General features: G+C 37.9%; 1 protein-coding gene and 1 pseudogene across 2 annotated transcripts in view; both read left to right on the plus strand.

Annotated features, from left to right (window-relative positions):
* The window catches only part of LOC145488130 (uncharacterized), a 3,443-nt gene extending 3,328 nt beyond the window's left edge, over positions 1-115 (plus strand). The window contains exon 2 of the mRNA XM_081466922.1: positions 1-115. This exon is cut by the window's left edge and continues 1,303 nt beyond it. The gene's annotated coding sequence lies outside the window, so the exon portion shown is untranslated.
* Positions 116-12,475: 12,360 nt separating this feature from the next.
* LOC145488121 (uncharacterized) lies at positions 12,476-19,236 on the plus strand (annotated as a pseudogene). The gene is made up of 7 exons (XR_014049478.1): positions 12,476-12,724; positions 12,802-12,936; positions 14,497-14,589; positions 15,212-15,403; positions 17,250-17,500; positions 17,741-17,887; positions 18,451-19,236. The product of XR_014049478.1 is annotated as an uncharacterized LOC145488121 (transcript).
* The last annotated feature ends 3,352 nt before the right edge of the window (positions 19,237-22,588 follow it).

Raw genomic sequence — 22,588 nt, forward strand, 5'->3', positions numbered from 1 at the left:
TACTTTTATTTTTATTTTTTTTTGATAACCTGCCTGGACTAGCTATGTTATTTGCAGGTTGTCAAAATTTGTAAAACTGTTTTTCACGAAATGGAATAAAGTTGAATAAAGTTAAGTCCAAGCATGATATTGCATATCTAATGTATGAAACAATTAACCAGCAAAAGTACACAATCTTGAAAGTGGAAGTTCACCCAGGTCACACATTTTCCCTTTTTCCTTTTTTCTTTTCGCTCAAGAAGAAAGGTATATGGGCACAAAAATTGGAAAATATCTACCTTTAGGCTATGACATATGAATGAATGGGTGCTATTCTCTGTTAAGAATGCATGCTTCTTGGTAGCATAGTGTCCAACAAAACGTTGGTAAAGGAATCCTACTAATTTATTATTATAACTTCAATTTCAAGCACTTCATCGTGTGGGAAAATCTTTTCAGTTCTTGTCAACCTTGCTGCCTCATTAGTTTGAGTCGACTCCACGCCGTAGACGACCACCAGACTCTCTAGTTTTTTGTGCACAGTTTTCTCCAGTCAGTCAGCTTGAGCGCCAAAATTTCATGAGCACGTCAAGGGCTTACTCGGACTGTTGAGTGGCTTGTAAATATCACACTTATTCGACCCTTAGTTTAACAGCGGTTGTATTACTGCGCCAAGAAAGCGCAAATTAAACCTTAAAACTTTTACACAGCTGATCTAAACGGAAGTTCGTGCGATTATTCAAAATTTTAATTTGAAAGCTGAAATGTTTGGCAAAATAAAAAATAATTATAACAGCAAGACTAGTGTAAATTTATTTCTTCCCAATTTCTTTCTCGCAGCTGATTGCCGGTTGGTTACTCGGTACTATTATGTAAGAACCTATACCAGCTATACCAATTACTACACCACACGTTGGGGTTTGTTATTCAGATGAGACCATAACCTTTTCGTATTTACTTCGCCCGCAAGCATTTTCGATCCTCCCTAATGACCGAGAGCTGGAACAGGCTACTAGCCACACCCCTGCAGTGTAAACCAAGGCTTTATCTTTCATTGTCTTTCAATTACTGAGAGTCAACATTCATCCACTGATAAGGCCTCTTACATTTTCAAACATCTGCAGAATTCTGTACATTAGAACAACCCTCTTTGAATCAACAATTAACCATGTAAATCTAAAACTATCCTTATAATTCTGACACTTCAGTTTCACGCTTTGCTTCGTTTTGTCACAATTAGCCTTTTTCTACTTATTATAAATTCAGCTTCCAACGCTTTGCACATCAATCAACTGAAGATGACAGTAGTTTCTGTACAACACTGCAAATGATCCCGGACTGCAAATGATCACCAAATTGGACCGCAAATGATCCCGATGTGGACCGCAAATGATCCCGCCGGAAAACGGGAATGGTATATATGGAGTTTGTTCCTCGGGTCGAGATTTCAATTTTTAACCTGAACAGAAACAAGTCATGACTGACCATATTCTCGATATATAAATATAATTTTCGTGATAAATAATTCTTCCGATAGATTACCGTAAAAGCTCTGAGGAATGCCCTGTAATCAGAGGACCCTGGGAACGAGGTTGCCTTGTAATCGGCTTTACCTATACCACAACATTTCAGGACAATCTAACCAACGCGAAAACTGCAAACGGATAAATAACGTCAGATAATTAGTGTTTATTTTTTCCGTGATTTTTCAAAAGAATTGTCAAGAGAAAATGAGAAGGAATTATTTATCATGAGAATTATTTACTTTGTCAGCATCTTTTCTTTACATTTATTTTAAGTTATTTGTTTGGATGATGAAAATGATATAAAGAAATAACAACATGGAATCAAACTCCATGCCATTCCTCGTTTTCCGGCGGGATCATTGCGGTCAAATTTGGGGATCATTTCTGGTCTGGGGATCATTTGCGGTCGGGAATCATTTGCGGTGCTGTACAGTTCTGTCGAAATATGTCTTTGAAATTTAAACGTTTTGTCGTTTCGTTTAAAAATGTAAATGCTTTGTCTCCTCAACCGGAAGCGGAAGTCACAAAAGAAATTACGAAGTCACAGGGTCTTGGTTCCAAATCGTCATGGGGCAAGTTGTCCGTGCTAGTAAGTGACGTTTTCACGAGAGATCTTTATCATCAAGTCCGTTACAGTCCTAGGAAATTATTTCGTATAGCTGCTTACATATGGCCTTTACTACAGAGGCGGACAAATGACGATACGACAAATGGCAATCCATTTCAACGAAAACCGTAGTCGTATGTGTTTTGTAGCTGTACAAGGTTTCTATAATTCCTTAGCCTTAGTGACGCACTGCAAAAGCGAAAAAAAAACACATTTTTAATCTTATGGGCCAGTTTTTGCGTTGCAAGTTTGGAGGGAGGGAAAGGAGGTGGGGTGGGAGAATGGGGAAGGGCCAGGAGCCCATGACTGAGTTAAGTCCGTTCATGTTTTGTTCCTTCAATTGTTGTCAGAAGCGTACACCCTGTTCAAGAACTGCCTCCAGCGTGGGGTCCAGTCCCCACCTGTCATGGCTACTAAACATTGAGAAATTGTGTACATCGACTGCGTAACTACTGTTTGGTCGTCTCGAAACAAGAAGAGGCGCTAGCAGCGTTCTTATGCATAAAGGTAGAATAAACAAATTCATAAGCAGGGGTCATTGCCAAAGTTTTTAATAATCAATGTTTAACGTTACGTACCATCTTCTATGAATAAAGTTGCTTACTAGCTTACTCACCGAAGGCCATTTCTGAGTTACCTTAATTGTGCCTCAGTTTCAAAACGAGTCTTCGTGCAAAACGTTTCTTATGAAAATGAGTTTGATTTGCATGAAAATGAACCTGTAGGCGGAACTCATTCTCATGTGAATGGTTTCGCACTTAGACTCATTTTTGCTTGCCCTACCGGCTTTTCTTCCTTTTGCGATTTTTTTTTTTTACCCAAATTGGCACCTCCCCTAGATCTGCCACCGAAGACCCCTACATTTTATTCAAGCTCTCTGTTTGTAACGCAAGGGTTTCTATTTCTTTATTCTGGCAGCCATGCAACTTTCCATTTCTGAGATAATTTACTCGTGGGGCTTATTTTCAACCCTACGCTGCAGACCCATCGTTTACTAATCGAGAAAGTACGGCAATTACGAAGCAGTATAATCGCATAAAGCATTATAGACGTTTGAGCACTGTGGTCATCATGGCCTCCTAAATTATAGGCATTTGTGTGTTACGTGCTGCAACAAAATTAGTTTTTGGAGTGTTTCGGAGTTCCTTTTAATTAGTTATCGTATTCATAAAATAAAGTGTGTATAGATGCATATGAAAGACGGCCAACAGGAGGCTGGAGGCAAGCAGTGACACGCGGTACGGCGAAACTACGGTAACCAGAGAAGGTTGACTCTCCTGGCCCAATTATCATCATTTGTCGTATACTTGCACAGAGGGACAGAGTTCCGAACAATCCCTCCCCCCCCCCGCCCCCCGGCGGAATTACTGAAACAGGCCACTGTCTGCATTGAAACACCCCTCATGCGTGCCGACCGTTAAGCTTGCGTCCAAAATTTGCGGAAATAATCAATTAGAACTAATTGAAAGGATTTCTCGGGTTAGCCATCAGCTTAGTAAACCGAAAAGGAAAAGCCATGCACGGGGACCCCATGTGAAATAGTTGGGGATACTCGCCGGAACATTTGAATTAAACCCCTAACGGATAACAATCTGGGCGTGGCTCGAGCTTTGTTTGTCCCGGCCAAAAGATACAACTTTAAAATGGAGAGGACAGCGTTTGTTTTTGTTTTTGTTTTTTTCTTATTTTTTCGAGTGCAGCCTTAAAATCAAGAGATATCTTGACGGGTAAATATAGTTTTGAACACCCTAAGAGAGACCAAAGTCAGCGACTTACACCCCTAAGCGAGACCACGAGCATCCTCGACTTTCATCATGTTCATTAAAAGCCCCCGCCCCCTTTTTCCAGGAGAAACAGGTTGTACAAAAGACTCGAATAAGTCTCAGCCATGCGGGCCGTTGATCTAAGCTAACCCACAGTTTCTCTCTTGGGGTCACGCTACTAGTTTGGAGAATTTGATCACACCTCAATACGATTTCGCGTCAGTGGCGGATTTAGGGGAAAGGCCCGGGGAGCCCGGCCCTCTCCCTTTATTTTGTGGATAAAAAGAAGAAATCACAGAAGAAAGAAAAGCTGGCAGGGCAAGCAAAACAAAACCGTTCCCCCCGCCCGCCCCTGATGCTGATCACTCTTTTCAAGAATAGGATTCTTTCAGTTATAAGGTTTGGTAATAACTTGGAAAGTTCCGTGCTATGTCATAATTTGGTTCAATCTTCTTTGCCTGAGTTGGCCTTACTGTACTTGGGCTCGATTTCTAGCTGTTTTGTGAACCCGCATTTCTTGCCCCACAAGGAACTTCCAAAACGGCCGGAAATTGAGCCTAAACTGTAGCCAGGGGCTAACTTTCAGTACTGAAATGACCTTGGAATAACCCGCTCGATCCGGAGTCGACCGCCCTAACCAGCCATGAGGCCACTGCTTAGCCAATAGAACGTTCGGTAATCGAATCGAACTTCAATTCACGTGTTCGATCGATTGAATAAGGGTTCGATTACCGAGCGTTCGATTGTGTTCGATTGGCTAGATGTTTTGGTAAGTTCGATTGTGTTCGATTGCAGAACCCAAACGAACTCAATCGATAATAAACAGCACATTGGGGAGTGTACTTTATTGTTTTATATTTTGAATAAGAGAAAATGATCAAGAAATTGACAACAAATCTGATGCTCTACGTAAAGAACGTTTTAATATTTCTAAGTTGGCTTGCTTTGAGCTTTCCAAGAAATTGAAAGCAATGCTTCATGTATTAAAATTGTTGGAGGACTTGGTCTCCGGGCTTCCGTAAAGCAGCACCACACCTTATAACTAAAAATAGTTTACGTCACCGAAAGCCACGTCTAACGTCTTGTCAAACGGAACGTCATTTTTATCCTGAGTAGCCAACCTTGGTCCCCCGATGGAGTAGGTTGTGAGACACCACAATGCATTATTGCTTTTCATTGGTGACGTTTTCCTCGCAAAAAAATGGAAGAGTCGGTTGAAATAATAAGTAGTGTACTTTTGTCTTTCTACGCAAACGTTATCATAAACTACCTACAAGGGTGAAAAGCGGGTTCTTGAAAGTGTCAAATAGTAGCTGGTTTACTAAATGTTCTGGGCTTAGCCCTTCTTCTTCATCTTATATACTGAAGAAGGTCCAAGCCCGAAACGTTTAGTAAACTAGCTACTATTTGACACTTTCAATAACCTTTTCAGCCTCATATTTAGTTTATCGCCATAGTATCACGCATCATAAGAGTATTTTGCTCATTTCTAATGATATATTACCGTTTAATTAGCTAATACAAGGCTAGTCGATTACTTGAATGGTTTGTCATTGCGCGGTTCATCTTGCCAAAGGTTTGAATGTCATGTAAATTGCCTATACTTATCATGTGATGGAATTCATTCGTCTTTAAGCAAACAATAGTGAATTCCGACTTTTAAACCTTAATATCTAAAATTGTCTTGAAATGAGTTTCAGATGAATCTCGTCACGAGAAACAAACAGGGCCAATTTCCAAGCCGAACTCTTCCCCACTGTCTCCAATGTCATACACTGCCACATCGTGAATTGGAAGTCTGTGTGTCTTAGAAGTGTTCATTTCAATGATCGTTTTACGCCATGTTCCATCCTTAATCTGAAAGTAAGAAATGTACGTTCAAACTAGATGATGAAAGAAACAATTACAACAGAACACGATTATTGCAACTTTAAAAATTGGCGGTCTCTGGGAATGTCAAACAAAAATAGAAATCAAATTCGTCCCCTCATTTGTTTGTGTGTACTATAATACTAGGTATTACCGTAGCCAAATTCGCAGTTAGCCAATCAGAAGCCGTGTCTACGAACTGTCCTGATATCCCGCGATATCAAGTCACTGACCTGATATGGCTACGATATCATGCCAAATTTGGCCGAATTGGCCGAATTGGCCCAATTTGGGTACGGTTAATACCTAATCGTACATTTTTGGTACGCTTCAGTGACATATCAACCTCGTTTGGGCTCTCCATGGGTATTTTGGCTCGATTACGTCTCGGCAAAACACGAACCCTGGCTTCACCAGACAAGCCCGATATGCCACCAAAGCGTACCAAAAAGGTACGACAAGGTATAAATACTAGTTAAGCTTGAATGATGATAAAAGAAATAAAATTAAGCGGGCTTTCTTTAGTTTGAAAGCGTATAGCTATGGCTTTAGAGTAAAGACTTCTTACTTGACATTCATCAAGGACTACTGTTGGTTTGTATTTCCTGGTTCCTTTGGCATGAATCTCTATCCCATTGTCAGCCTTAAGCCTGATGGAGTGTTCGTAGTTCCTAGAGCCCTGCTTGAACCATGCAGTGGAGTTTAAACAATGATAGGTAATAGTCTGTTTGGCGTGGTTACTCAACAACCGAAGGAATGTCAGCTGAACACGATCGCAGTCGTACGCAAACTGCAGATGACCATAAAAAAAAAAACAGTTTAGTTATCCCACTGACATGGAAAAACAAATACATGCATACGTATATACATAAACCACACATTCTCCCATCGCCATTACTACTACTATCATTGCACCACCAATAATTTGTAACCGTTGCTATTGCTATTAAATCCTGTTACTATTACCATTACCATTACCACTACAATCCATTACTATTAACCCTAACCCTACCCCTATCAAGAACCTTTCGGAGGAATCTGGCACCTGCCAATATAACAGTCCTCCTAAGAAACCACAGCTACTACTCTTTGAACCATAGAGCATAAGCTTTTATTACCAAGCTTCAAGCATCCTTCAAAGAGTCGATATTGTGTCAGTATGGCCCGCGGGCTTGGTTAACAAGATATCTAAATATTTTATCAACCGCAAAGTTGCTGGTGGCTGTTTCCCGGCAGGTTGCTAAATTTAAAGGCATGGAAACCTTGAAATGTCAACAGTGAAGACTACAAAATTACCCCAAAATAAAACTACTTAACATAGCTATGGCTATGTTCAGCATGTTCTGCAAACAAAAACAAAAAAAAACAGGAAGACCGAATCGTTCGCCTACTTTCACTCGTTGCAAAAGTATAACGAAATGTCTCTTTGCTACCAAATCTGTGTTTTTCAAATGAAATAAAAGAATCGAGTAGTTGTCGGGTGCTTAGCAAACTTCTTATATGAAGAACTTTTAGCAATGCAGATAACTTCTCATTTTTGAATATGGTTCTTAGTTCAACGTAAGCTTGTTTTGTTTGATGTAAAACTAGAATGACAAGGTTAAAAATAGTGAATGTCAAAGTTTGTTTAAAATGGAAAAATAAGAAATGGGAAAATGGAGAAACGGAACAGGAGTCAAAATAATATCTAACAGAGGAACTGCTGACAAAACATAGGTCAATTTCGAATTTATGGCATTGCGTAAGGTGCATTTGAGGATAGTTTTTCTTATTCTAGGCTAAATTCATTCGTTTAGGCTTTTCAAACTCCGGTTGAAACAGAGCCTAATACATGGATAACATTTTATGAAACAAGCCCAAATCAGAAAAAAAAAACTTACTTTGCTATAGCAGATTTTCCAGTGCTAACTTCACATCTCCACTAAGCAAACATTTTCTTTTTAACGAGCGTTGCCCAGCCCCTTTTTTCCTCCCATCTCCGTCTTGAACTAACTTACATGGTAACCAGGAAGAAGAGGCAACAAAGAGAAGGCTAAATACGTCTACAAATGTAACTTACTGTAAGCTATAGTTGGTTCAGTTCTGCTTCTTCGACTATGCCTTCAGATTGTAAAGGTTTTAAAAGTTGTGAATCGGTTACCACGCGCTCCGTTAAAAAGAATAACAATATTTATGGGAATAAAATTTGTATGGTAACTAAATATCTAAATGACTTGAGTAAAATTAATTAGATTTAGCATTAAATAGAAAACGTGCCCAAAATCCTTAATTGAGGTTTCATTTAACAGTTGAATTTTAACGACTTATAACTATAGAAACAGGTAATGATAAGGGACCACAAATGTTTAGGCTTATGAGTTTCTTCTCAAGTTCAAACCCAGACGGTCGGGAGATTTTGGACAAAGTTAGTATTACACTAAAGTGTTGTGAAGTTAACCAAGGTATCAGACCTCTTTTAAAGTTTTTACTGAATTTTCAAATTTTAAAACTTTACTGATTCTTTTAGTAAAAAAATTCATTAATAGTATACGATAGACAACGCACATTGAAAAATCATATTCTGACGCCTTTCCTCAACGAGAGAGATTTGAGTTAATTGTAGCGTCAAGACAGATCATGAACAACCGAAAAGACCCCAATTTTAGGCCACTTCATTTTGGATGCTTACACGATTTTTCTGGTAGCCACTCAATTCAATGCCGGGCTACAGAGGAGTCGCAATAACATGAAGACTACATTGTTAGGAAGAGGTTTTCAGAACATGGTACATTTGTGCAATGATTAAATCACCTAATAAGGAACATTTTAGGATCGATCACAGAAAATTGGTAGAGAATCAGCGCTGTCCATTCATTTCATGACTCAATCCAGGCATACTGACACAGAAGTTGTCTGGCAAAAGATATTGGAATCGTAGTTAAATATTTGAAATCAACCACAACACGATAATTGTGGTCGGAAAATAAAGAGGCCTACCCAAAACGCACTAAATTAAGGCTGCGCAATTTTGAGGGCACCTGTTTCAGATTATACTGCGAAATAAACGGAAAGGTGTATTTACATTCAGTTCAACAATACTTTTTTCAACAAGGTAAAGTCTGCATACGAGCCAAATAGCCCATTAGGCCGGAGCTTATCTCGGTTTCTGACGCATGAAGCGACTAGGAGTATTTGTACTCCCCCTGGACGGGTTGCTTGTCTATCGTAGGGTTACCCCCAGCATTAAATTCACCGGTACCCATTTATACACCTGAGTGGAGAGAGGCACTGTAATAGTTGTGTCTTGCCCAAGGTCTAGCATTTTTGGGTATTCCCTTCACCTTTCCCATGGCAATAGTCGACGAGCAAGGAACTTTTTTTCTTAAAGAAACTCATTTGCAAATCAACCAGAACATGGTTGTTGGGTTCGGAAATGATCGAGCCTTACTCGAAACACCAAATTATAGTTGCGCAACTTTAATGGCCCATTAGACGGCACTTGTTTTTGGTTATATTGCGAAATAAATGGAAATTAAAGGCGTTTTCTGTTCAATTTAACGATACTTTTTTTCAACCAAGTTTCGTAGCAAAATTAAATAGACACCGTCAAAGACGACTGCGGGAGAAATATCCTGGGCATTTTTGCGACCTTAACCATGGGAAAAGTGGATGCGTAAAGGAATTCTCCCTGTCCATCCCGTATTTAGCGAGATTTGGAACCCTAACCTGAAATAACACTAGCCCTAAGAATTAAGCCCTAACCTCAAAGACTTATGCACGTGGGAATTTCAGGGCATTTTTCTCACTTTTGCCATGGGAATATAGAAAATCCAGAGAGGAATTCTCCCTGTTCAGCCCGTTTTTGGGAAGATCGTGTACACTAACCTGAAATAAGCCTAATTCTAACCCTAATCCTTCAATTTAACCCTAACCTCAACGGCTTATACCCATGGGAATTTCAGGGCATTTTATTCACTTTTCCCACCAAAACAGCCATATGCACTTTGATTTCACATCTCTAAAGGGCCTTAAAATCACTCCGAGCGATGAAAAAAAAAAACAGAGAGAGGGGAGAGCAAGAAAAGGAAGATAAGAGAGTGGAGGGAAAAAGAAAGACTGACATTTCTTTTAATTTTTATATCGTCTACTTTGGAGATGGTGACTGGCGAGGAAAAAACGTTTGATTTCTTTAACTCTGTTTTCACAAATCCAGACATATAGAAATTTTTAGTTTTATTTATTTTATTCTATTTTTGTCCTTTTCGATTCTTGTATACTCTTGTAATATAATTTATCCATAAATACTTTTACATTGGGGCTGAAAAGCCCCTATGGGAGAGCTTCAATAAACCTATGTATGTATGTATGTAAACTTGCTTTATAATATGGTAATTTTTTTGTCATCGAATTCTGGAAAATGACGCTACTTCAAATTGCCAGGAAAAGGTTTCTTTGTTTTCAATTAATTCTCTGAATTAATTGCATGTTCTTACGGCATATTTTCGCCAGTTATCGACCATTGTGGCCATTTTTTGGTGATAGAAACAACGAAGTTGCCAAATATCACTATATAGTGAAATTAACGCCTGGGGAATGAATTACCGTCACTCCGTATAACCTGAGGTAACACTTACTGTTATACAAATAAGTAGAATTTAAGCACGCACCTTCGCGGGAAACCGGCTCATTTGCATTGTTTAAAATTCAAAATTGATGACACTATTTTATTCTGCCATGCGCGCATCAGCACACCTGAGTTTTCAAATTTAATTTCACAACGGACTCGAACTGCGACAAAGTTTGGACAACTTCGCGTCGCGTTAAGTTTACTGTTAACCGCCGCGATGAGGTTTTAAAGAACGAAAGAATATGTTCCATAGAGACTGTTACCACAACTTTACTTGGACTCTGAGCAAGATCCTTCGCTTCTCTGAACAAGTTCGACATGAGAGTTGATCGAACCTCGCTTGACAATCATGGCAGCGTTTATTCAAACAGCGTGATCTCAAAATTATTGATTAGACGCGGGATCTGCCATTCTCAGAATTTCCAGGATTTCATAACTGTACTTTAGCAGTCTTCGCCATCAGCCGGCAAACGGTGATGAAATGATACATTTTCCTTCGCCGATGTTACTTCTTCACAAAACCTTTGGACACAGTTGTCAACCTGCCGAGCAATAGACTCGAGAGACCTAGAGGAAGAATAATCCGAGGAAACTGCTTGAAAAGAGGTAACAGGAACTTTCCATTCTATTTTATGAACACAATGTCGTTACTTTTCTTTTTACATTTTTACGAACTATGTTGTACTTTTACGATCGCAAAAGTCCTCCGCAATAACTATAAATGACACAGCCATGCTTGAACGTTCCTCTGTAATAATTTTTTTGATCGTTTCCTGAAACAATCCTGAACAACTACCACCATGGCAAAACATAAAATATATAATTTAGTCTCGATTTCTAATGCATACAATCACTCGATGCCACATAGCGAGTTTTGCGCTCTTGAATTCTTTCTTTTCTTCAGAGAAGAGTGTTTTTACAGTAAACTAATCATTCAGAAAAGCTATCAAACAACATCAAAACGCGTTTCCGTGCGTTTTCATTAATAACTTTGATTGCTAACGCTTTACATGTACATTATTATCTTTACGTCAGGAAAACTACGCCCTGGTTACAACATATCATACCGTTGGAGTCCAAATAGGCCAGACAGCAAACAGACTGGTTGAAAAAATAAAACTAACGAAGCTCAGTAGTCTTGACCGACATACAAACATCGATATTCCTGGAGACTGAGATGATTGGAAAAAATTAATTTATGGATCATTGAGGTTCCACAAAGCCACCAGCAACTAGAAAAGGGGATCTTTTTTTAACCCTGACCGTGAACTTGGATCAATTCAGAGCATCTGTTCAGGTAAAAAGTAGTGACTTTCTCCTTGGTTACGACGGGACTATCAACGATTGGTCATGCATTTTACTGAAATTATTAAATCGAACAAAACACAACTAAAGATATGATGATGTGAAGTATATATGAAATAATTCATATTTGAACTGCGGTTGTAGATGAAAGTAAAGAATGATCATCGCAGTAAATTTTCCAATTTAAGCAATTGGAAAGAAGAAGCCTGAAAAAAAAAAAAAAAATCAGGGCTTCAACGGAATTTGAACCCGTGACCTTCGCGATACTGGTGCGATGCTCTACCATCTGAGCTATGAAGCCACACATTGGGAGCGAGGTCAATTAATTGACTTCATATCTTCCCGTGAGGAGTGAAATAATGTGAGGTATATATGAAATAATTTATATTTGAACTAAGAAGTTCTGTTAAGATATGATGTTGCTCCATAGAAAAAGCATTCGACATGGTTTAAATTACGGCTCATGGATTTTACAATGCCATCCAGTAACTAAGATGATATCTTTCCACATCGAATGAAGGCTTACTAGATTATAACTTAAAACTTCAAATCAGAAACAAACGATCAAAGAAACATAGCAAAAAAACAAAAAAAATGTCTTCTTGTAAATACTTTACCCATGTAGAACAAAACATTCAAATCTTGAAATTGAAATTGCTATAAACGGGATTCAAACCGATTCAAAGATGCAATTCCCCGCTGGGTCAGTGAAGAGTTTCATGTGCTCCACTTAACATGAACGGGATTCAAGCCCATTCGTAGATGTAATTTTCAGCTGGCTCAGTGGAGAGTTTCATGCCCTCCACTTAACATGAACGGGATTCAAACCTGACATAAATACAAAAAGAATAATAAAAAAAAAACAAAATGGCAAATCATATAATTCCGTACGTGAGCTCCACGTAATTCTAGAAAGTTTGGCCAAGAAACGGGGACATGGGAATGACGAAGAGACACTTCACATCAAGTAACATGATTAAAGATTAACCGCTGGCTACTTTTACGAGCGTTTCAAATATGGCGCGAAATCTGGAAAACAGAAGAACGCCGAAAAGAACGCCTTGAAATGGTTCGTTTATCGTTAATGTTCTCGGTCGACGAGCTCGTTTTGTGTATTGCTGACAAGACTTTGGTTTTTTTCAACAGGATACCCGGTCGTTTTTCAGTCCGAAAGGAAAAACTTCAAAACCAGGAGCCTCAAAGGTTGAGGATAAGCGCGGGAAAGACTCAAGTGCGAAGCCTGCATCGAAAGATCCTGGAAAGGGCCGTGCGAAAAGCAAGGTAAAAATTTTTTTTTTGTTTTCGTCAGTGGAGACGGTTGAATGGATTCTAAACTATGAGTGATAAAGTTCAGTTAATTAATAAGTTGGGGATTTAAAGAGTGTAATTACGTTTTGACCCGGGGGGGTTCTCCCTTATATCGGTTATATAGGTATGTGCGGCCCCAAAGGGTATGGTTTTTCAGCTGTTTTGGTCATAAATGGGATATCGATTTTAGCTGATTTTGGCAATTTTGGTCATAAATAAGGTATGGTTTTTGCACTCTAGCCTTGATATGGGTATGTTTTTAAAAAGAAGCCACTTTTTCATCATTATCGAAAAGAAAATCAACAAAAGGCTTTCACAAATTATGTTTACGGTAATTTAACATTGGTCTGAACTAGGGAACTAATTATAATGCAGGTCTGAAACAGGGTTTTGATTTAATGGTTAGGTCATAAATAGGGTTTCGAATTTTTGGTCAGGTCATATATAGGGTAGGGAATATCCCAGATTTTGGTCATAAATAGGGTAAGGGTTTTGACAAGCAAGCTGCACACCCCCACCTGATTTTTCTGGGAGTACCCCCCCGACGTTTTGACAAGTAGAGTAAGTATCTTTTTCTTCTCACTAATGGAAATTTGAATTTCTGTTCTTATTTATAAGCTTACCTGCATTCCACTTCCACCCCCACCCCCTATTGAGAGGTTACCTGTGGACCCTTTGAAAAGGAAATTTTTGCATACAGGCAGATGTCCAGTTAAAAGAATAATTTTGGGAAGAAAGAAAGCAAACAAACTGTAAACAAGAACAACAAAACAATAAAAAAAACCCTCAGATCAATTATAGAGTCCTTACTTCTCTCCTTACTTCCAAGACTTTCACACCCAACATCCCCCCCCCCCCCACCCCAGCCCTGCTCTTGTCTATCTCTACCAAGATGTTGTTTTAGAAAGCATGTACACCTCCCCCTGCTGGGCTGAGAAGGGTTGTTGGTTTGAACTCCTTTACCTACTCAAGAAATAATTGTCTACTTTAAAACTGGGCATTTGAGACCAACCCCTGCTCTCTCTGAAATATTTCTTTTGACCCCATGGGATACATAGGTATGGATCAGAGGGAGTTTAAGAAAACCACAAAGGACACTTGAATGCCACTGAACAAATGCTTTAAAGAGCAATACAATGGCTGTACATCTGCAATATAATTCTTGGCTCATTTCTTTGTCGTCTGTTACAAAACCACAATGGAAAATAACCAATTCTATGTTGTCTGGAGGAGATGAGCCACAACAACTATTTTTTTTAATGTCTTTTTGGAATTTAACACTGTGTTTCATCTCCAGTTTCAAGATACTTTTGACAGCGAAAAATAAACTAAATAACTTAAGAGTATTGTAAGAGTTGTCGACTTGCAATATGTAAATTCATTTTTAATCAATGTTGTCCCTGGTGTCCCCTTTGTAGCTACTTAAATTCCATCAGTCCAAAGAAATTACATGCTGTATAAGTATTATACATGCAATGTATTTTAAACTACATGTATCCATAGGAAAACAATTTTGCTATTTTACTCGGATAGGGTTTTTCAAGCAGCAAAGCCATGATGAGATTACAAGGAAACAAAAGCCCAAAGAGAGCCAGAAGAAGAGGGCAAAAAAATGCACTGACTCAGGTAATAGTTTAATATAGTGGAATGCCGATTAATTTTGTCGAACCCATGATGTTTTAAAAACCATTTGATAACTTGAAACAAAACCTGTTTCCTCCCTTCAGTCAACACTGCAATATCTTACCCCTAAAGTAATATTTAACACAATCTTGTCATGCATTTACTAATTTCCTGGGACATTTAGTGCAATTAGTCAGAGATCAACATGCACATTTCACGTTGTGTACAATGTATATAATGTAAATCAATTTACCAACCTTGACAGTCACTTGCAAATGGGAATAAAATATAATGTAAGATGCTAAATCTTACTAAAGCTACAATTAAATATTACCTAGCTGTACATGTAATTCACTACAAAATTCTTTGTCTTAGAACAGAACAATTGGCTAAGCTACAGATGGCGACGTTTTGCTTAAAAGGTTCTGATAAATAACTGAATGAGTGAAGTCCATACACTGTAAGAGATAAGATGTGGCTACCACAAGCAATTTTTTGAAGCTGACATTAGGTTTTCACCTGTTTATTTTTTGAAAAGTCAAAAGTCAATGGCCATGTACATGTACATGTGGTGTCTTATCAGTCATCTGGAAAAGAACATGTAAGATTTTTTTTCTCCTCATAGAGATCTGATGAGCCAGAAGAAAATGGGGGAACACTTGCAAATGAAGATGAGGAGTCACTTCATGAAAAAGAGAAGAGACGGAAGGAAAATGAAAATCTGAATGGAAGAGCAACAGAACCACCATCCAAGAGAGGAAAAGAAGACTCATCTACCCCACAACTTGAAGTAAAAAAGCCATCTCCTGAAAAGAAGGTCTGTGAATTTGTTCATCAACTGTACATCTAATTTGGTAAAAAAAATTAAAAACGATCTCTGGCTGAAACAATTAAAAAATGACAAGCTTTCGACTGCCTGAACTACAGTCTTTGACAGGTAAAATGTTAATGACAGGAGGTGAAGAAAAATTTTAAAAAATGAATAAAGGTGCGTGAAATTACAAAATAATAAAAATGCAAATAATTATGAATGTCCGTTAAAAAGAATGTTATATTGTCCAGGTAGTGGGAATGAAGATGCATAATTATTTGCATTTTTATTATTTTGCAATTTCATGCATTTTTATTCAATATTGAGTGAGTCTGGCAAGGTGTCTACAATAAAAACAGTTACATGTACTTGACTGTGTGTTTTACAACTACTTATAACTCAATGCTTGCATACACATACCTTAATTAGAGGTGAATGTACAATGTAGTACATGTACAGTAGAGCTACACCTTGGTAGCACTCCATTAACACAAGCACTATGCTATTATGAGCTTTTCTTTGCCCTGAACAAATGTTTGTCAATTTCTTTTTTTGGCCAAGTTATGGTCAAATTGATCATGATGTTATTTCAGTTTAAATTCTTACATAGATGTGTACCAACCAATAACTTTTTATTTAGAATAGGTCTACAGGGCGATGAAAAGTGCAGTTTTTGTCACACCTCCTCTGAGCCAATAATTCATCTTTTTTGGTCATGCCGCCAAACATCTCACTTTTGGAATAAACTTACTGAATGGCTGAAAAACTTAAATTTACTTCCTAGAGATTATGCTTTGACAAATATTACTGCTTTGGGTCTGAGGCCAGATATCTCTCAATTTGCGCTTCTTATAAATTACTGCTTTCTCTTAGCACGATATCACATATGGCTCGCTAAAACAAAAAATGATCATCCAAATCTTACGCTTTTCATATGCACACTAAAATTACAATATGAGATAGAAACAAAAAGTGGAGACACGAAGAAATGGAAACCTCTTACAGGATATATGAGGATTTAATTAATATTTTAGATTATATTTTCTGTAGGGTTATCTATCTCCTACCCATTAATCTATTTCTAATCTCCTGTCAGATGTATAACTCATTTTACTTTTAATGTACCACATGCCTTTGGTCTGTTTTTTTATGTTTCTGTACTACAACCTCAAGCTGTAATGATAACTAGCTATTTTTCTTCTCAGTTTTTTTTTTTTTTCTTTGCCCCTTGTCGTCACTGTATTTCTTAATTGTGTAAGTCATGTAACTGTATTTGTTAGTAATGTCAGTCGTTTAGTTATTGTAATTTAAATAGTGTAAATAATTAGAGCAATATAATGTAAATAGAGTTAGTGTTGTAAGTAAGCATTGGTTTCCCTTGTGTTATTGCAAATAAATAAATAAAATAAAAATAAAAAAAATGATGTTATTTGGCTGCGTTTACTGGGAGAAGAAAACTACCTAGAGGGACTCAGACATGTGTTATTACTGGAGTGCTGGAAAGTATTGAGGGAGATGACATTGAGCAAGATATTGAGCAAGGTGACTTAGTCAGCGAGCAAGAAAACAAGTTATATTGTGGTGGGACTGGATGCTGGTGAGGGCAAACTTTCTAAAGTATGGAGGAGTCTTGCAAAGGATCTTTTACATTTTAATTTACCCACTGAACATTGTCAGATAGTCCCATGCAAAAAAAGTATGTATACCAACACAAAAGCAAAAACAAAGCAGTTCTTAATAATAAAGTACCACCCCATTGAAGCTAACTGCTTGTGATACATGTAGATGGTGGAGAGAGATTGTACAGGTACAATGTATTCTGTTAAATTGTTTGTTTGTTTGTTATTTTAAGGCTAAGCAGTGCGGTATAACACAGCTAGATGATGAACTAGTCAAGACAAAACCAGTCAAGACAAAACCAGGGAAGAAGATCAGCTCTGAACCTCCCTGCAAGGAAAAGAAGTCAAAGAGAGAAAAAAACTGAAGAAGCTGAAAAATTGAGTCAAGGAAAGGAACAGGTTGAAGGGGAATCATCGCAGCTTAGTGAATGATCAGTGTCATCTCCTGCCAAACAGACCCCTACATCATCACCTGTGTCAAAAAGTAAGTTATGACATTCCAGAAAATATCTATACCCAGGAAATTCTAGTTTTGCTGTGCACTTTCCTTTAAAAGAATATTGGCTTTAGAGAATCCCTTTGCCTGGGAATTTCCAATGGACCACACATTACATTTGCATGGATCATCACATCCAACTGTCTGTCAAGATACTTATATTTAATCAAGAACATAACCCTAACACATACAGGCCGTTCAACCACTCATTGATGTCTTTAACTGTAGGAGAACCTAGTTTGTTATGGGTTGACAAGTATCGCCCTCACTCAGTGAAGCAGATTATTGGCCAGCAACGTGACAAGAGTAACATGCGTAAGCTGATGAACTGGCTGAGAGACTGGGAGAAGAACAGAAAGAAAGCACCAACTAAATGTAAGTTGACCTGCCAACACGTATGGTGAAATTCAAAAAGATTTATTTGCCGTCCTTTTAACTTACGGTACATGTACATGCATATGTATTTCTCAAAATGTTAGTGGTGTACACATGTATGCATGTATTAAATAACATTGTGGGTAATTTCCATGACAACATCAATTCTGATAATTAAAATTGTAAATAACCTACAGTTTATGTACTCTTGAAATAAAGTACATTTATGAAGCAGTACGACTGTACATGTGTGCCTAACTAATGGTTGCTGTGGTTTCATGTCCTTAATGACAAGCTGCAGATCAGATTGCATTACATTTTTGTACTTAAGGTAGAAAATAGAATTGGCTTGAGGAGACATGCAGTTTATAAATGTCAATTTATGATGCAAATTTTGTCATGGCAATGTGATTAAGTATTGATAAAAAACTTGTGATGATGATGATGATCACAAGTTGTTCGATGACCATACAGCATAATTTATAGTTCACGAGATAATGATATAAATTAAGATAAATATTACAATGTAGTCTGATGGATTGTGATTCTTCTTTGCTGCACAGCTTCATTTTTCAAGAAAGATCAAGATGGTTCATTTCAGAATGCAGTTCTCCTGTCCGGCTCCCCTCTTGGGGAGCCAGACAGGAGAGCTTTGGGCAAAACAACGACTGCAACACTTGTATGTGAGGAACTTGGCTTCAGCTACATTGAAATGAATGCTAGTGATACAAGGAACAAGAAGACACTGGAAGAACACATATCTCAGTCATTAAGCAATAAAACAATGGATGGTTAACTTTCCTACTTGGTAATAATGCATGCTCATTTATTTTTATTGTATAGTTGACTGGGCAAGCATGTTAACTTGATACATGTATAAAGTTAGACATGTAAAGGGAAACTTCATTAATTATTTCCAAGCAACCACATGTTATTTTGTTGATGATTTGAATAATTTTGAATAAGAAGACTAATGCAATTTTACAAAGGTTGAGAAGATTTCTGAAGATTCTTCAAACTTTGCGAAGATTATCTGTAGGTCATTTGATCTTTCTGATTAATTTCCAAAACATTCCAAAGACTGCCGCAAATTTCTGAGAGATCAAATGAGGAAATGAGTAGCTTGTTTTCCATACTACATGTGTCAATGCATTTTTTTCTCTTGACAGCGCGTCTTCAAGCAAGTTGTCTATGAATCTGGATTACATTCCTCATCTCAGGAAAGTTCTTACTAGACGCCTCATGACTCAGGTACCGGTACATTATGGCTGAATGGTTGTGATTATCACACTGACATGTTTAATGTTGGTGTAACTTGAATCTTGCAATGGTATAAAACTACAGACTGTGAGCTTGAAGCAAGTTATAAATCAAAGTTTGATTCTTGAGCTAATGGAATGTTCAATAAAGGAATGTAATGCAACTGTCATTGTTAAAGCAGAGGGACAGAGGAAGGTGAAAGATTTGAAAACAATCCCTACCCATGACGGAAACTTTAAGCCATTATAATAGACTTTCTAAAAACAAACCTTTCAGTGACTTCCAGTGACTGTTTTAGTCATCACAAATTTAATGACTAAGACTGTGGCAATTTGTGCAGAACATTAAAGCAAGGTTGAAAAACAGGTATCCTGCCTATGGTGGTGGTGACTGGGAGGGTAGGAGCACCACTTTTCTCTTATTAATAACTGCATACATGTAGGGGGAGGTTCTTTGCATTGAATGTGTTCCTTGAAATCCCTTTTTGCATTTTAAAGTGAAGTTGCAATGTTTACACTGTATCTACTCAGTCTGAAGTACTTTGTTCTCCAACTCATATTATCTTTAAACTCTATTTATAGTTAAGGTTACGCATGCTCAGTATTACAGTGTAGCCTCTATAACTGCAACTAGCTGACTGTACTTACTTGAGACAACATTGCAAAGCTATTGATCTGGGTGACCAATTTTGTTGACAGGTATTGAAATATTTTATTTTGGCAGGAATCAGAGGAGATCACTTCTGGAGTGTCCAAGGTTATGAAAGTGATGGAGGAGTATGACTTGACAAAAGAGGACTGGGATTTTATCATAGAGGTTGGCCAGTTTGAAGGACAGGGAGGTCCAGTTGCTTCTATTCCATCAAAGGTTTGTACCTGCAGGTCTCGGGAAAGTTTGTTGATGGAAAATTTGAACTCATCAAAAGACAGCTGTGGGCTACTTTAATGCTCAGGCCATTGAACTCCGGGTCAACAGTTTGGGTTAAGGCCTTAGTCAGGGTCATTTTGTTGTGGTCTTGGGCAAGACACTTATCCTCGCAGTGCCTCTCTTCAACCAGGAGTACAAATGGGTACCTGACAAAAATGTCCTAGAGATTCGTGTGAGTTGGATTAGCACTCTGTCCAGTGGGAGTATAAACTTATTCCTACGCAAATCACACTACAAAAACTGGGATACGCTTTGGTGTGTTATGTTGCTATAAATTCATTAAATCATGATTCATGAGCTGTAGACTCACACTATACACTTAATGACCGGTTCTGTGCAAAATGGCTAGTTCTGAAAAAGTACAATGTATATTTCCTGAAAGGAAGTCAATGATAGAAATGCTAGAGAAAACGAGAGCAGATGTCCATGTAACTAAATTGCTGAGTGACCTGTCATTAAGTGTTTTGTTATACAGCAGGAACAGAAGTACCAGCAACAAGGAAAACAACAAATGATAGGAAACAGACAGCAACTACAACTGCAACAAAAATGAAAACAAAAACAACAACAGTAGCAGAAACAGAAACAGTAGCAGCAACCTCAACAACCAAGACAGTTAGAACAATAGCAACAATAGTGACAATAAGAACTACCACAAGGGCAACAGCAACACACAAGATAACTGAAGACAAATCTCAAGAGTTTTTCAGTTTTACTAGCCCTTTTTACATTATGTTTGGTCCAATCTTTAAACGACCCTACAACAACAAAAAAACATCTCAAGGAACAGCAACAAACAAAGAACAACAACAAAATAAACTCTTATAGATTCAACTAAACTACTCTGCATCCCACAAAGATGTCTGATTGCCTTAAAATATTTCCCCTAAAATATTTTTTGTAGGTTAAAGCAGCTTTTGCGCAGACTTACAGGTACAACAAGGAAAGTCTCAAGACACCTCACGCCATTCGTGCAGCAGCAAAGAAGGGAAGGAGGGGCAGGGTAGAGGACAGCCAGACAATGGAGGAAGAGAGCTGTGCACTTGAAGAATCTGAACAGCAGGTGGGAGATAAAGATGAAGATGATGATATTGAAAATAGTGCCATGATCGAGGCAACAAAGAGAAAGGGATGAGGAGGAAAAGCAAAGGAAGGTACCTCAACAGAAGTGCTTACGGAAAAGGGAAAGGAAAAAATAGGAAATGAACAAAAGTAATTGCAAGAACCACTGGCATTGAAGCAATCATATGACTGATAATAAACTAAAGCCCATTGGCAGCATGTGACAAAATGAAAAGTAGACATAATGGAGAGTGGAAAATCATTTCATTTTTTGTGTTCTTATGGCCTGGACTGGCTGTTGATTTTTTTTGTACTGTGCAACCACCATCATGTGATTCTGACACAAGTGCTCAATCATTGAACATAAGTTCACTGTCTGCAAAGAAACCTATAAAGAATGTGCAGGAAAAAATTTCCACCCCATCCATTTAACCTATCTCACCCATCACTGAATACTACATGTAAGTGGCCGGTTTTTCATGTAAAAGAATAACCTTGTAACACAAGTTGCTTACCATCTGTGAATCTTCCACATACTTGTACCAATGTGTTTAATCTCGGTAACCCCAAATCAAACTAACTAATATAAACAGTTCTGTCTGGACAACAAGTGACTTGATAAACAGTAAAGGTGTACTTTGCAGCAAACCTTACATGTAAGTCTGCTGACACTAAAAAATTTCTGAAAACAACCTCTGACAAAACATAACTAAGAACATAAATGTGGGAAAGGAAACAAGGAAAACGAGTCTATTACAAAAGTTTGTTTCTATAGTCACAATTCTCTCACTACTGTCAGTAGTGAAGCAAAATGAGAATAACTGTGTAGTACATAAAACATGTGCATCAGCAAACAGTTATTATTTCTGATATCTGTTGTGTTTGTGTCGGTACGGAATCTGGGTGTGGTGGCTAATACAGAAATGAGAACACTGCAATTTAAAGTACACGTTGTAAAAAAAGTTTTATCACCAATAAATCACACTCACTGGCTCTCCCCTTTGTCCCGACTGTTGGAACATGAGGCCAGAAATGGCCAACAAATCAGTAAGGGTAATTTAATCCTTACCTAGCACAAATCAGTAAGAGTAATAATTTTTGACACCAAAATATAATTATGGGTAATCTATTTTCGCTCAAGAATCAATATGCAAAATATTTACTGCCAACAAAACATAAGGCGGTATTTTTGATGTAACCTAAATATAAATATGGGTAATCGATCCCTGCCAAATTATCAATTGGGAAATCCTTACACACAAGAAATCAATAATGGTAACAGGTAATCTTGATCAAAAAGCAATCTTTTCCACAGATCGAAAAGGGTAGTCTTTTCTACCACCATGGATAATCTTACTGCCGCTAACATATGAAAGGTAATCTTTACCACTAACAAATGAATAATGGTAACCTTAACTGTTAACCAATTGGTAGGGGTAACTCTTACCACCA

The sequence above is a fragment of the Orbicella franksi genome, chromosome 5 (assembly GCF_964199315.1).
Source record: "Orbicella franksi chromosome 5, jaOrbFran1.1, whole genome shotgun sequence".
NCBI lineage: Eukaryota > Metazoa > Cnidaria > Anthozoa > Scleractinia > Merulinidae > Orbicella > Orbicella franksi.